Below are 14,478 nucleotides of genomic sequence, written 5' to 3'. Positions count from 1 at the left end.
TCCCCATGTTCTCAATTTTGCCGTTATTTCTTCATCCGTTACATAAGCTGGTAAGTGCATGAATGAAACAACACACTCTCTCTCTTGAAGATTCCTCACTTCACACACAATTCCTTTTACTGTTAGTCCATCCTTTAAAACTTCAAATGCTTCTTCATCCGTTACTGTTACCTCATACTCATTATTTAATCTTGGTCTTACCGCTAACACTTTACTCAGTCCAACTTTTTCAATCAACGCTTTTATCACATCCTCCACCCTTCGATCTCTTACTTCTGTAGTATTAACAATTACTGTTGCCTCCTTTGAGTAATACTTTTGTTGTTCATTGTCTTTCATCTCATTCCTTTGTCTTCTCACCTCACTTGTCTCTGTTGAATTTCTTTGCTTTATTCTTTTTTATATCTTTTTGAAGTTCTTTACTGTTGCTTTTTTCCTCAGCCACTTCTTTGCCATTGCCATGTTGTTCCTCCATAATCAAACTTTTAAGAGCTTTAAAGCTCCTTTGGCCCTAAGCAGTAAATTCTACTCAGGGCCCTAAAAAATAAAGTAATAAAACAAACCAAGAAAAAATATATATATTTAACTAAATCCAATATAATATAAAACAAACCAAAACAAACACATGGGAGAGCCTTTCTCTCCCTACCGCCACCTCTTACTTCCTGGAATGTACCAACAATCACAGGTGCTCAGGTTAGTATGGCCGTAAACGGAAACTGCTGCAAAGAGAGGGTTATTTGAAGATCAGCCACTCTAATCTCCAGTACATTATATAAGTAGGGAAGAAAACCCAAAAGCTTACAGCACCTGGTATTCCCAGGCGGTCTCTCATCCAAGTACTAACCAGGCCCAAACCTGCTTAGCTTCCGAGATCAGACGAGATCGGGCATAGCCAGGTTGGCCGTAAGCGAAAACTGCTGCAAAGAGAGGGCTATTTAAAGATCAGCCACTCTAATCTCCAGTACATTATATAAGTAGGGAAGAAAACCCAAAAGCTTACAGCACCTGGTATTCCCAGGCGGTCTCCCATCCAAGTACTAACCAGGCCCAAACCTGCTTAGCTTCCGAGATCAGACGAGATCGGGCATAGCCAGGTTGGCCGTAAGCGAAAACTGCTGCAAAGAGAGGGCTATTTAAAGATCAGCCACTCTAATCTCCAGTACATTATATAAGTAGGGAAGAAAACCCAAAAGCTTACAGCACCTGGTATTCCCAGGCTCACCCTCCTCTAAGTCCCTATACTGACCAATTATTGACCAATCATTGAGCGCCGTTGAGCAAGTTGAGCAGCTCAATCAACCAATCACTGAGCTCTGTTGAGCAGGCTGCTTCCTCAACCCACCAATCAGATGGCCGGACCGGATCAAGTGCATCATTTGAGTGACAAGCGTAAACAACACTACTATCATCAATGGACTGAGATCGGTGACAGTGAGATCGTTAACAGCAAACAAGAGGTAAGTCCAGTATATTCTCCAGTATATTCATATAAATGTGTTCTAACAGTTTTTGAACTCGGACTTGTCACGCACTCGGGTGAATTTGTACTCGGACTTGGAAAAGGCGGAGGCTGCTGCAAAGAAAGCTGGAGGGGAAATGTGGAAAGGCCAGCTAGTTGTCACATTCGGCAAATATGCAGGACAGTCTTTCAGGTGGCTGCTCGAAAATGATGTTGGCTGGGTCATATGGCTGCTGTCTGAATATTGCCAGAAGGGTGAGAAGAACGATCTCCTAAAGTGGCAAAAGGAGCGATTGCTGCAGTATGCCAGAGAGTTCCCGCCTGTCACCTTTCATCTTGACAAACGCTTGGAGGTAACTTTGACCCGTTAACTGAGATTAAATTATATTTACTGTTTTGTTTATAAAAAAAAAAATGTAGTGCATGTGTAAATCAGTTAGGCACATATTAATGCACCTTCAATAGTAAAATCATCAATGTTTACTCTGCACAAAAGCTTGTGCTTTAGACATAGGACGTGGTAACAGTGTAAGTACTTGTGTTTATGTGGTACAATACAACTCTGTATGTGTTTTTCTATAATTTCTTTATTTTCTGCATGAACAGGAGTCCAGGAAAGACAGAGGAAAGAAGGCTGAATCTACCCTTTCTAAGTTCCAGCAGGATCCTGAATATGCCAGTGATGCTGAATTGTTGGCAGCTGCTGGTAATTAACATGTAACACGCCATAACTCTATTTTAAAATTCATATAACATTTTCTCACTGATGTATTTCAAACATCTGACTAAATACACTGCTGAAATATCACACATTTTATGGCACCGATAATGACGACAGTAGGTTTAGTATTTCACTTTAATTTTCAGCAGGGTGAGGGATATTATCAAGCTAGCTGCCCCTTTTTTTAGTGTAACAGATTTAATGTCTAAATGCTTTGTTGGCATTTAGATAACACATACAAAAATCTATTTAATTTGTTTATGTGAAATGTGGGATTTTTTTAATTATATTACAATATTTTTTTACACTATTGCCTATATTTTTTGTAGCAGCTCTATACTAAAATGTTTGTATTAAATATCATTTGTATTCTCTAAAATTGGATCTGATAACATGGAAAATAGAAACAAACATTGTTTATTGTGATAATGCTTGTGTTTGTCATTATATTCACATCTTAAGCAATGTGCTCAATACATTTTGTCAGATTTTTTTCTACAGAGACTGTCCTTGAAGAGTCTGAGGTAGCGGTCTCCACACAGCTGACCACCTGGGGAGAGCTCACACCAGCTGTGAGTCAGGACTCTTCCCACAGCCTCAGCACATCTCAGGGAAGACCTTCTTCCCCTGTTGACACCTCTGCCTCAGAAACTGGTAACATCTCGCTCGAGGGCTGGCAGAAATACTGGGAGCATCCACCTTCATCTACACAAGCCAATTGTATAGCTCCTCCTAACATCAAGTGGCTGAAATGTGATGAGATGTATGGTCTGTTTGAGAGGCCTTCCAGGTACAAGAATGCCAAAGGAGAGATTGTGGAGAGAAGGCTTTTAAAGGAGAAGATGGAATTCCACCCTCCCCCAATTCCTACTTCTGTCAAGGGAGGACTGCCCAACATGATGGCCTTTTTCACAACCCCTGCCTTCTTCTGGCGCCCAGTTGGTGTGATGCAAGCCAAGATCCGCTGCCCTAGCTCCAACTGCCCTGCACCACCAGGTGAATACCTTGAAAAGAAAGGCTTTGGTAGTTATGCCAGGCAAGTGTGTGGGATGAAGTACAATTACACCCTGTTGACGGAGAAGCTGAAGTGTTCACATTGTGAAAAGATGAGGCGGGCAGTGAGTAAGACACATAGTGACGCAGACAGTGAAGATGAAGACAGTCATCATGTTCAGCTGTACATTTGGCTGGCACACAGTCCCAAGATTCTGATGAACTTGGCCCCGGCCATCAGAAGCATGTTTCCTGCCATACTGTGTGGGAAGCGTGCCATTGACAAAGGCGTGGTTACTCTTCTGAATGACAGGGTCAACAGTGTGTCCATGAACAAAGTCCAGAGAGTGCTGCAGCAGGGACATGATGAGTGGTATGTGGAGCGCCGTGACCTGTACCAGACTCTTCTGTATGAAGCCCACACAGCTGGATCTGCATCATCTCAGAAGAGCATCCTGTCCTTTGTCAAAGCTGCTGGTACTTACACCCCTCCTCTGCCCCGGACTCCCCTTCCTTGTGCCCGTGTGCTGAGGCATGCACACATGATCATGGAGATGGAGAAGATGCCTGTGTACAGAGCCTCAGTCCTCAGTGTGACTGGAGAAATCCTCTGCATTGATGGTACAAGAAAGGTATGTGTATTGTATCAATTCATAAAGTTAAGCAGACTTAATATTTATTTAGTCCCTTTTAAGTGACTTGGGCCAGCTTATTGTTTTGAATAAGGGACTTTGGCCTCACTGTTCAGCGTTCAAATGGGATGGATACAAAATGTACATGCATTGTAATTCATATAAATCATATTGGACAGACAGGTTATTGTTAGAAATGATCAAATTAATGTTCTGCTTTGTGTTTTCCAGGTCCTTAAGAAGATATATGATGATGGTCAGGGCACCATGCAGTATGTCACCAGTGTGCTGAACGAGTGGGGCCAGTTCTTGACCACAGTGGTGGTGGCAGCTGAGTCTGAGGGGTGTTACAGACGTATGGCCAAAGGTCTGATGGGCCGCTTTGAACGAGCTAGGGCTCCTGCACCAACTGTCATATATGCAGATAACAACTGTTGTCGGTAGGTAATAACACATCCATATACCCTGACAAAATTTGTCATTCATTTAATGTTAAAAAAACAAAGAACACATGCTGAATTTATATTGTTTCAGTGACAGTGGTTCGTCCTTCCTGGAGAACCTGTTCGGGGACTGGGTGCAGAAGGGCACTGTGGTCAGACTGGACATTCGACACTGGCTGCACCGCTGGGATGCTGTTGTCATCAAACAGAGCCATGCCAAGTATGGGGTGTTCATGAGTGCCCTTGCAGGTGCAGTGCTGGCCTACTACAAGGACGATATGATGCTCCTAATCCAGGCAGTCAGGAAGGGCAACCAGGAGTTGTACGCCAGTCTTTCAGACGAGGACATGATAGCCTTCCTCAAACCTCACCAGATCAGGTCCTATGTCAGACGGATCACCCGTGGGGTTGAGGTTAAGTGTAATATTAATCCATGTATAATCTTTATGTATAAGAAGCTCAAAACATACTTCACTAAAATTAACTAAGTTGTCACACTACTATATTTCATTTTGGAAATACTTCCAATTATTGAAATAATTTCACATTTTAAGCGATATAACTATATAAAATAAATGTGAATGATTGTTACAGGAGACAGCTTCAGCAATTGAGTCCATCATTACGGAGTTCAAGGGACCTGCAGGCCTTGACATTGATGGAATCCACCTGTACAAATCAGCACAGGCAGTGGATTCTCACTGGGCAACTGCAAGCAAGCATCTTAGTTGTATGCAGGTGGGTAAACATTTTTTAACTAATTATTGTAAAATCATACAAACTCAAACTCACAGACACCATAATAAATAAGCAACATATGTTTTATAGGACCCCCCTGGCATACAGCTGTATGTTTCAGTGAAGGTGGTGGTGCTGAATGGTGTCCGCCTGAACAAGTACAGGTGTCGGCGAGGCAGTAATTCCTTGGAGGGCTTGCACTCACACCTGTACAATGCCATTCCCTCACAGAGATGTGGAGTTATGCCATTCCAAGTAAGTATAAACAGCTTTAATATTTAAAATAAATATTGATTACACATCATTGTTCATAAGCATATTTTACCTGTATCCTACCTGCTTTTGTGCTACCCTCTCTTCCTGTGCGTGTGTGAGCTCTATGCTGTTCACATAGCATCAACCGGGTGTATGAGATGCGCACACACAAAATAGCCTATTGCGGACAAAAGACAAATTGTATGTCATGCTGCTGGGCGATGCCCACTTTGTAACCAAAATTAGTTTCTGATGTACAATAATGCATGAATGGTCATGTCTTTCAGGTGTATCTGATTGCATTTGCTGTGCAAGGGAACAGCCGTATGGAATCACTCCGGGTTGCTGGTGGCCATGGCAGGCAGACGTGGTGTATGGACCCGCGGCAGATTCAGCGCCTGAATCAGCAGGCTGATGTGCTCTTCGGTAAAGAGCATGTCCTCGAGCCCAACTTTGCCACTCCAATGCCCTACCCTGCTGTATACAAGGACCCAGACGAGGAGGAGCTCCTTGGAGTAGAGTATGCCATGTGCCAGTCAACCAGCTTCACTGCAAGGGATTACTATGCCCAGCAAGGTACACAATCTTGCATTATAACAATATACATACATACTGAGCAGTCAAATACCTATAAATATCATGCATATTCTATCCATGACAAGTATGTATGATATAGTTCATTTTTATTTTTCATAATATGAAACAAATGAACTGCAGCATTGCCATGTTGTATTAATTAGTCTACTGTTAGTTGTTGTAACTGCTTAGACACACTGGTGATTAGTACATTACATATTTGCAGTTGAGGAAGAGCAGTCCCGTGAAGAAGAGGAGACGGCTGAACAAAGCGAGGACAAGCTGGCAGATGAGGGTGTAGACATGGGTGCAGAGTCAGAGGAGGATCCTATGGACACTGTCAGTGACAAACATGTCATCCTCACTCAATCAGAACAGGTAGAGGAGGAGGACAGTCCTGCTCTGCAGGATGTGCTGATGACCCAGAGCCATCTGCATCTTCCTGTGCTGGAGGAAGTGGAAGCCTTGGCCCTGCTCATTTTAGAACTGGCAGACAACAGTGACCGTCACCTAGTGCCAGCTGACCTAAGGCTGAAGATTGGCAATGCAGTTGGTGCTCTGCATGAGCATGACAGGTCTGCAGCCAACTTTGTAAAAAGGTATGAGTCAAGGTGGGGTTACACCCTGTTTGGCAGATGCTTGGGAGCTGACACACCTGAGACCAGAGCAGCACAGAAGACAAAGTCTTCCTGGATGAGGTACCCTCAGGCAGCCCAGGTGACTGAGGATAGTCGTCTGTTGTACCTCATTATTAAGATGCTGAAAAACCGGCCACCAGCCAGTCGTCTCACCTCCCCCACTAAAATCACCAATGCAATCAAGGGCCAGTATAAAAGGATTGTAGACCGAGTCAGAGACGATCCCATCCTCAAAGGTCTCTCCATTCCTCTGCCCAATCTGAATGCCAAGTCCATCTCTACATTCATGGCACGGGAAGAGAAGAAGGCTAACTACAGGGCAACAGTAATGCCAAAGGTGAAACCTGACCAAAGAGTGCTGTCAGAAGAACCAATGCCAGCAGCTCCTACTCTGCCAGAATCCCTTCCAGCTCCAGATCGACCTCAGGTTCAGTACCAGAGCCTACGTCATGCAGCTGGGAAAAGGCATGGTCAGAAGCGGAAGTAAGTTGTTCAGTTCTTCATGTCACAAGTATGTGACTTTACTACTTTATTAAAATATGTGAACATATCTGAATTTATCAGCTGAATGGTTTAAACTTAAACACAACAAACCATGTGAATTGATAGTCATACACATTATTTCTCATGAATTATACTCATCATCGTATGTATGATTTATTTTTGCAGGGTGGATGTGGAAATGCTTGGGAACCGGCCCATTCAACCTAAACCCCCTGTGGCCACGTACATCCCACCCAGAGCGTCAGCAGCACCTGTCCTGGTAGTGGTTCCTGCACAGCCACAGGGACCATCCATGATGCTCTGTGGGGCATCCAGCAGTCAAGGGTTCATATCTTTCGCACCGCCTCCTGTGCTGACATCCAGACCAATCAAGCCTCATAAATCCATGAAGCCTTGTGGGGCCTGCCAAGTACCCCAGTGTGGTGGGCAGCGCAAGAGGTACACGCCCTCCAAAGACAAGGCTGCTGAAAGTAGCCAAAAAATATTTACCTATTGCCCAGCAACTAGGAAGTCCACCACTTCAGGTTTTGAAGGTGTTGTGTTCAACAGTTTTGAACACTTCAAAAGTGTAGTAGATGAGGAACTAAAAAAGAAAAAAAAATAACAACTAGAGAGCCAACTCCATCTGCAACTACATCCCCCAAATCACATTCCCCAAGTCATTATTGCTACAATATCTGCCTCTTATACCAATTCACCGATACATTATACACCATCTATAAAACACATACCTATTTTCTCATAGAAAAAAAAAGATGTGTTTTTAGTGAATGTAAATATCTGCTTAACATTGCATACTATTGCACTGCATTACCTCATCTCCTTGTATATAGTACGTATATTGTATATTGCTTAATGTGTACATGTATAAATCTTGTAATAAGAATCCTGTAAATAATAACTTATTAGTTCCTATTTTGCTATATTTTCTGCTAAATTACATAATAATTAATGTTAATTCTATTCTGTTTACATTGTTACCTGTGTTATTGTTATTGCTGTTGTGTTGTTTATTTATTTCTGATATGTAGATATATATTGTTGAACAAATAAAATAAAAGAATGTTTCCAAATACATGATTCCTTTCACTGCTGTTTCCCCATTTGTCCACTTGATAGAGGTAAAGACTGTCACATGAAACTGTATTGAGTATAAGAGAGGCTGAATTACTTACCAGTAAGGTAAAGATAAAGTCTTTTTCTAAAATTCCATTAAGGCCCTTTTATGTGTACATTTTACATGCTCCCTACAGGGCGAATGGGGCCAATAGAGTGAATAATATCTCAGATATGAGCAAATTACACTTTGTTCAAGTACCCTACCCTAATATAGATTCTTAGATTTTTTTTCAGTGACCTTGCAAACATTGTAACTAAAAGTCTCACATTTATTTGTAAAGTGCATCCATTCATACTTCAAACAGATATGAGCAAATACATTTGTTACATTACTTGTTTTTTATTGTTTTAATTAAAGCATAATGTTTGTTACATTACATGACAGACATCTTATTATACTTAATAAAACATTCAAGTCAGAGATTCTAGTCTTCATGGTCTTATTCACAAAAACATCTCTCTTTCCATTTGGCCCCTCCCCTCTCTCCTATCTCTTTACATTTGGCCCCTCCCCTCTCCTGCTAATCTGTTTATTTTTTTTTTTCCACGGTGATCAGGACCCAGGATAGGGACTTGGAGGGGTCATGGGCCATTCCCAGGCGGTCTCCCATCCAAGTACTAACCAGGCCCAAACCTGCTTAGCTTCCGAGATCAGACGAGATCGGGCATAGCCAGGTTGGTATGGCCGTAAGCGAAGAAGGCTGCAAAGAGTGGGCTATTTAAAGATCAGCCACTATAATCGCCATTGCATTATATAAGTAGGGAAGGAACTCTTTGACTCTTTTTTCTTTTTCAAGATTATTAGACAATTAGTGAAAAATTCCAAAAGTACTAACCAGGCCCAAACCTCCTTAGATTCTGAGATCGGGCATTGACTCTTTTTTTTTTTTTTTTTTTTTTTTTTTTGCAAGATTATTAGACAATTAGTTAAAATTTCCAAAAGTACTAAACAAGCCCAAACCTGCTCAGATTCTGAGATTGGGCATTGACTCTTTTTTATTTTATTTTATTTTGCTAAATTATTAGATAATTACAGAAAATTTCCAAAAGTACTAACCAGGCCCAAACCTGCTTAGATTCTGAGATCGGGCATTGATTCTTTTTTATTTCATTTTATTTTTGCAAAATTATTAGATAATTACTGAAAAATTCCAAAAGTACTAACCTGGCCCAAACCTGCTCAGATTCTGAGATTGGGCATTGACTCTTTTTTCTTTTTTGCAAGATTATTAGATAATTAGTGAAAATTTCCAAAAGTACTAAACAGGCCCAAACCTGCTCAGATTCTGAGATCAGCATTGGCTCTTTTTTTATTTTATTTTTATTTTTGCAAAATTATCAGATAATTACTGAAAAATTCTAAAAGTACGAACCTGGCCCAAACCTGCTTAGTTTCTGAGATCGGGCATTGACTCTTTTTTTATTTATTTTTTATTTTTTGCAAGATTATTAGTCAATTAGTGAAAATTTCCAAAACTACGAAACAGGCCCAAACCTGCTCAGATTCTGAGATCAGCATTGGCTCTTTTTTTATTTTATTTTTATTTTTGCAAAATTATCAGATAATTACTGAAAAATTCCAAAAGTACGAACCTGGCCCAAACCTGCTTAGATTCTGAGATTGGGCATTGACTTTTTTTTTTTTTTTGCAAGACTATTAGACAATTAGTGAAAATTTCCAAAAGTACTAAACAGACCCAAACCTGCTCAGATTCTGAGATTGGGCATTGACTCTTTTTTTATTTTATTTTATTTTTGCAAAATTATTAGATAATTACAGAAAATTTCCAAAAGTACTAACCTGGCCCAAACCTGCTTAGATTCTGAGATTGGGCATTGACTCTTTTTCTTTTTTTTCTTTTTGCAAGATTATTAGACAATTAGTGAAAATTTCCAAAAGTACTAAACAGGCTCAAACCTGCTCAGATTCTGAAATCGGCATTGACTCTTTTTTCATTTTATTTTATTTTTGCAAAATTATTAGATAATTACTGGAAAATTCCAATAGTACGAACCTGGCCCAAACCTGCTTAGATTCTGAGATCGGGCATTGACTCTTTTTTTATTTTTTATTTTTTTTTTTGCAAGATTATTAGTCAATTAGTGAAAATTTCCAAAAGTACAAAACAGGCTCAAACCTGCTCAGATTCTGAGATCGGGCATTGACTCTTTTTTTCATTTTATTTTATTTTTGCAAAATTATTAGATAATTACTGAAAAATTCCAATAGTACTAACCTGGCCCAAACCTGCTTAGATTTTGAGATTGGGCATTGACTCTTTTTTTCTTTTTCAAGATTATTAGACAATTAGTGAAAAATTCCAAAAGTACTAACCTGGCCCAAACCTGCTTAGATTCTGAGATCGGGCATTGACTCTTTTTTTATTTTTTTTTTATTTTTTGCAAGATTATTAGATAATTACAGAAAAATTCCAAAAGTACTAACCAGGCCCAAACCTGCTTAGATTCTGAGATCGGTCATTGATTCTTTTTTATTTTATTTTATTTTTGCAAAATTATTAGATAATTACTGAAAAATTCCAAACGTACTAACCTGGCCGAAACCTGCTTAGATTCTGAGATTGGGCATTGACTCTTTTTTTTTTTTTCAAGATTATTAGGCAATTAGTGAAAATTTCCAAAAGTACTAACCAGGCCCAATCCTGCTTAGATTCTGAGATCAGATGAGATCGGGCATAGACAGGTTGGTATGGCCGTAAGCAAAGGAGGCTGCAAAGAGTGGGCTATTTAAAGATCTGCCACTATAATCGGCATTGCATTATATAAGTAGGGAAGGAACTCTTTGACTGTTTTTTTTCTTTTTCAAGATTATTAGACAATTATTGAAAAATTCCAAAAGTACTAACCAGGCCCAAACCTGCTTAGATTCTGAGATCGGGCATTGACTCTTTTTTTATTTATTTTTTATTTTTTGCAAGATTATTAGATAATTACAGAAAAATTCCAAAAGTACTAACCAGGCCCAAACCTGCTTAGATTCTGAGATCGGGCATTGATTCTTTTTTATTTTATTTTTGCAAAATTATTAGATAATTACTGAAAAATTCCAAAAGTACTAACCTGGCCCAAACCTGATTAGATTCTGAGATTGGGCATTGACTCTTTTTTTTTTTTTTGCAAGATTATTAGACAATTAGTGAAAATTTCCAAAGGTACTAAACAGGCTCAAACCTGCTCAGATTCTGAGATCGGCATTGACTCTTTTTTTCATTTTATTTTATTTTTGCTAAATTATTAGATAATTACTGAAAAATTCCAATAGTACTAACCTGGCCCTAACCTGCTTAGATTCTGAGATCGGCATTGACTCTTTTTTTATTTTTTATTTTTTTTGCAAAATTATTAGATAATTACTGAAAAATTCCAATAGTAGTAACCTGGCCCAAACCTGCTTAGATTCTGAGATTGGGTATTGACTCTTTTTTTTATTTTATTTTATTTTTGCAAAATTATTAGATAATTACTAAAAAAATTCCAAAAGTACTAACCTGGCCCAAACCTGCTTAGATTCTGAGATTGGGCATTGACTCTTTTTTTTTTTTTTTTGCAAGATTATTAGACAATTAGTGAAAATTTCCAAAAGTACTAAACAGGCCCAAACCTGCTCAGATTCTGAGATCGGCATTGACTCTTTTTTCATTTTATTTTATTTTTGCAAAATTATTAGATAATTACTGAAAAATTCCAAAAGTACTAACCTGGCCCAAAACTGCTTAGAGTCTGAGATTGGGCATTGACTCTTTTTTTTTTTTTTTTTTTTTTGCAAGATTATTAGTCAATTAGTGAAAATTTCCAAAAGTACAAAAAAGGCTCAAACCTGCTCAGATTCTGAGATCGGCATTGACTCTATTTTTATTTTATTTTATTTTTGCAAAATTATTAGATAATTACTGAAAAATTCCAATAGTAGTAACCTGGCCGAAACCTGCTTAGATTCTGAGATTGGGCATTGACTCTTTTTTTTTTTTTCAAGATTATTAGGCAATTAGTGAAAATTTCCAAAAGTACTAACCAGGCCCAATCCTGCTTAGATTCTGAGATCAGATGAGATCGGGCATAGACAGGTTGGTATGGCCATAAGCAAAGGAGGCTGCAAAGAGTGGGCTATTTAAAGATCTGCCACTATAATCGGCATTGCATTATATAAGTAGGGAAGGAACTCTTTGACTCTTTTTTTTCTTTTTCAAGATTATTAGACAATTATTGAAAAATTCCAAAAGTACTAACCAGGCCCAAACCTGCTTAGATTCTGAGATCGGGCATTGACTCTTTTTTTATTTATTTTTTATTTTTTACAAGATTATTAGATAATTACAGAAAAATTCCAAAAGTACTAACCAGGCCCAAACCTGCTTAGATTCTGAGATCGGGCATTGATTCTTTTTTATTTTATTTTTGCAAAATTATTAGATAATTACTGAAAAATTCCAAAAGTACTAACCTGGCCCAAACCTGATTAGATTCTGAGATTGGGCATTGACTCTTTTTTTTTTTTTTGCAAGATTATTAGACAATTAGTGAAAATTTCCAAAGGTACTAAACAGGCTCAAACCTGCTTAGATTCTGAGATCGGTCATTGATTCTTTTTTATTTTATTTTATTTTTGCAAAATTATTAGATAATTACTGAAAAATTCCAAACGTACTAACCTGGCCGAAACCTGCTTAGATTCTGAGATTGGGCATTGACTCTTTTTTTTTTTTTGCAAGATTATTAGGCAATTAGTGAACATTTCCAAAAGTACTAACCAGGCCCAAACCTGCTTAGATTCCGAGATCAGATGAGATCGGGCATAGACAGGTTGGTATGGCCATAAGCAAAGGAGGCTGCAAAGAGTGGGCTATTTAAAGATCAGCCACTATAATCGGCATTGCATTATATAAGTAGGGAAGGAACTCTTTGACTCTTTTTTTTCTTTTTCAAGATTATTAGACAATTAGTGAAAAATTCCAAAAGTACTAACCAGGCCCAAACCTGCTCAGATTCTGAGATCGGCATTGACTCTTTTTTTATTTATTTTTTTATTTTTGCAAAATTATTAGATAATTACTGAAAAATTCCAAAAGTACTAACCTGGCCCAAACCTGCTTAGATTCTGAGATTGGGCATTGACTATTTTTTTTTTTGCAAGACTATTAGACAATTAGTGAAAATTTCCGAAAGTACTAACCAGGCCCAATCCTGCTTAGATTCTGAGATTGGCATTGACTCTTTTTTTATTTTATTTTTGCAAAATTATTAGATAATTACTGAAAAATTCCAAAAGTACTAACCTGACCCAAACCTGCTCAGATTCTGAGATCGGCATTGACTCTTTTTTTATTTATTTTTTTATTTTTGCAAAATTATTAGATAATTACTGAAAAATTCCAAAAGTACTAACCTGGCCCAAACCTGCTTAGATTCTGAGATTGGGCATTGACTATTTTTTTTTTTGCAAGACTATTAGACAATTAGTGAAAATTTCCGAAAGTACTAACCAGGCCCAATCCTGCTTAGATTCTGAGATTGGCATTGACTCTTTTTTTATTTTATTTTTGCAAAATTATTAGATAATTACTGAAAAATTCCAATAGTACTAACCTGGCCCAAGCCTGCTTACATTCTGAGATTGGGCATTGACTCTTTTTTTTTTTTTTTTGCAAGATTACTAGACAATTAGTGAAAATTTCCAAAATTACTATTCTGGCCCTAACCTGCTTAGATTCTGAGATCGGCATTGACTCTTTTTTTCTTTTATTTTATTTTTGCTAAATTATTAGATAATTACTGAAAAATTCCAATAGTAGTAACCTGGCCCAAACCTGCTTAGATTCTGAGATCGGCATTGACTCTTTTTTTTATTTTATTTTATTTTTGCAAAATTATTAGATAATTACTAAAAAAATTCCAAAAGTACTAACCTGGCCCAAACCTGCTTAGATTCTGAGATTGGGCATTGACTCTTTTTTTTTTTTTTTTGCAAGATTATTAGACAATTAGTGAAAATTTCCAAAAGTACTAAACAGGCTCAAACCTGCTCAGATTCTGAGATCGGCATTGACTCTTTTTTCATTTTATTTTATTTTTGCAAAATTATTAGATAATTACTGAAAAATTCCAAAAGTACTAACCTGGCCCAAAACTGCTTAGAGTCTGAGATTGGGCATTGACTCTTTTTTTTTCTTTTGCAAGATTATTAGACAAGTAGTGAAAATTTCCAAAACTACTAACCAGGCCCTAACCTGCTTAGATTCTGAGATTGACTCATTGACTCTTTTTTTCTTTTATTTTATTTTTGCTAAATTATTAGACAATTACTGAAAAATTCCAAAAGTACTAACCTGGCCGAAACCTGCTTAGTTTCTGAGATTGGGCATTGACCCCTTTTTTATTT

General features: G+C 38.1%; 3 pseudogenes; all 3 read right to left on the bottom strand.

The window, feature by feature from the left end:
* Positions 1-798: 798 nt before the first annotated feature.
* LOC132129797 (5S ribosomal RNA) lies at positions 799-912 on the bottom strand (annotated as a pseudogene).
* Positions 913-996: 84 nt separating this feature from the next.
* Positions 997-1,110, bottom strand: LOC132129903 (5S ribosomal RNA; annotated as a pseudogene).
* Positions 1,111-8,651: 7,541 nt separating this feature from the next.
* On the bottom strand, positions 8,652-8,774 carry LOC132129808 (5S ribosomal RNA; annotated as a pseudogene).
* Between the last annotated feature and the right edge of the window lie 5,704 nt (positions 8,775-14,478).

Source organism: Carassius carassius, chromosome 46 (genome assembly GCF_963082965.1).
Source record: "Carassius carassius chromosome 46, fCarCar2.1, whole genome shotgun sequence".
Classification (NCBI taxonomy): domain Eukaryota; kingdom Metazoa; phylum Chordata; class Actinopteri; order Cypriniformes; family Cyprinidae; genus Carassius; species Carassius carassius.
The sequence above is the reverse complement of the archived record's forward strand: the minus strand, read 5'-3'. Positions and strand labels throughout refer to the sequence as shown.